Genomic DNA, 2,268 nt, shown 5'->3' with positions numbered 1-2,268 from the left:
TATAGAAAATGTTCGCCATTCTGTGATCTGAACTGTTCCTTCTCTTAGTGTTCTAGAAGAAAATTTTACTCTCTGGCCACAGTCTAGTCCATCACTCTCTGTCCCTTTAGATATGCTTATTTCTACTTCCCCAAGATATCCCGTTTTTCAATTACCTTCTTTTTCTAATAAACCTACTATTATCAATTTATATATCTTTCCATTTCACTGTCACAACATAATTTCATTCCAAAATTTATTTAACCAGAAAATACAGTTGGTCACATTGACTCAGTCTGTGCACTGGGTCAAATCATCATCATTATCATCACCATCACCATCAATTCAATAACAATGGAAAGATAGAATTTAAAGAAATTTAAGTACTTACTTAAATTATAAAGAAAGTACTAAAGTGATGAAGGAGGATTTTAAGGAGCAGCTGAACATTTCACAGTTCTATCTTCCCAGCATCACTATTCTTAGTACTCTCCCAAATCAATGACAGCTACTGTGGTAGATGCTAGGGTGCACTGCCTGACTTCCCTTTCGGGATCAAGGCACTCATTCTTCCAGCTGCCAGGCACGTTCGTTCTCTCTCTCTCTCAAAATTAATAAATAAACTTTTTTAGGGGCGCCTGGGTGGCGCAGTCGGTTAAGCGTCCGACTTCAGCCAGGTCAGGATCTCGCGGTCCGTGAGTTTGAGCCCCGCGTCGGGCTCTGGGCTGATGGCTGGGAGCCTGGAGCCTGTTTCCGATTCTGTGTCTCCCTCTCTCTCTGCCCCTCCCCCGTTCATGCTCTGTCTCTCTCTGTCCCAAAAATAAATAAACGTTGAAAAAAAAAAATTTTTTTTTAAAAAAAAAAAAAAAAAAATAAATAAATAAACTTTTTTAAAAAGCCTGTTTTTGGAGAGCATCCCACATCTAATGATGGTTGATATAGGGGTTTGGGCTCCTTTGCCTCAATTAGGGAGGCCATCCAGGTTCCAGAGCTCAACTATTCTCCCTGCCCAAGTCAGCTTCTCTCTATCTTACAAGTGTTGTTCCTACAAGCATTCCCCCAATAAATCTCTGCAGGCCAATCTTTGCCTCAAAGCCTATTCAGCAGGGAACCCATTTAAGACAGCTGCTTTCTTCAAAGGCTTTCTCACCCACTTCTCATCACCCAGACGAAAGCTCCCCCAGTCCCAGTCTTTCTTGCTCTTTATGTCTCTCTCCTCATAGTTCTGTGTCCTACCAAGGCTGGTCAATTCCTTTTCCCTCAATAGAGCTCACCATCTTTTCTTTAAATTTGCTAACAAGATATGAAAAAGAATCTGTAAATAGTTCTATAATTTGTGCTAGTCTGTTTTAATGTCTAGCATAATGTCTAATGCTGCCATATAGAAGGCAGTTTTGGACTGGAATATCAGTCCTAAGTGTTTAAATGTTTCACTGTTTTATTTTTAACAGAATATCTAACCAAAAAGCATTAAAATTGTGTCTTTTACATTATGCATTTAAAAGTCTTTATATAATAATTAAAGCGACAACTGTATAATGAAAGCTCTTCTGCAATAATTTTGCCCCTGCACTGGCATTTTGATTCAAAATGAAATGCTCTGGTACAAAAGTTGGACAACAGGGCAGCATAAGAAGACACAAAATATTTTTAAACAATCCTAATATCATCAAGTTCCTCTTTGGTGAGTCTGCTTCTGGAAGGAAGGAAGGAAGGAAGGAAGGAAGGAAGGAAGGAAGGAAGGAAGTGGGGAGGGAAGGAAGGAAAGAAGGAAGAAAAAGAGAAAAAAAGAAAGAAGGAAGAAAGACGGGGGGGGGCAGGGAGTGAGAGGAAGGGAAAACCAAACTGAAAGAAAATCAAGAGGAAATCATTTGTAAATTCATGAATTACTGTACAAGCAGTACACACACACACACAAAGCCAAATTAGTAATTCCTTTCATCTAAGATGCTGTTCATCATCCAGCAAGATAGAGATGTTGATAAGAGGGTCCTAGCACTGGATGAGGGTTTGGGCATAATGACCTTTGTATGCTGAGATGTAAGGGCTATGATTCTGTGACTATGCTAGTAACATTGGTAGTAACAGCATTGAGGAAAATTCTAAAAATTTTATGTGTAAAATCTCATTTTGTCCTCAGAGCTACCCAATGATTTGTCACTATGATTAAATGATATTAAGAAATGAGTAAACTAAGGCACAGACAGATTAAGTTAGTTGTCCAATATGACATACTTAGTAAACAAAACCCAGATTTCAACTAAGTCGGCCTGAATGAGGAGCTATCAT

The sequence above is a fragment of the Prionailurus bengalensis genome, chromosome A2, assembly GCF_016509475.1.
Source record: "Prionailurus bengalensis isolate Pbe53 chromosome A2, Fcat_Pben_1.1_paternal_pri, whole genome shotgun sequence".
Taxonomy (NCBI): Eukaryota; Metazoa; Chordata; class Mammalia; order Carnivora; family Felidae; genus Prionailurus; species Prionailurus bengalensis.
The sequence above is the reverse complement of the archived record's forward strand: the minus strand, read 5'-3'. Positions refer to the sequence as shown.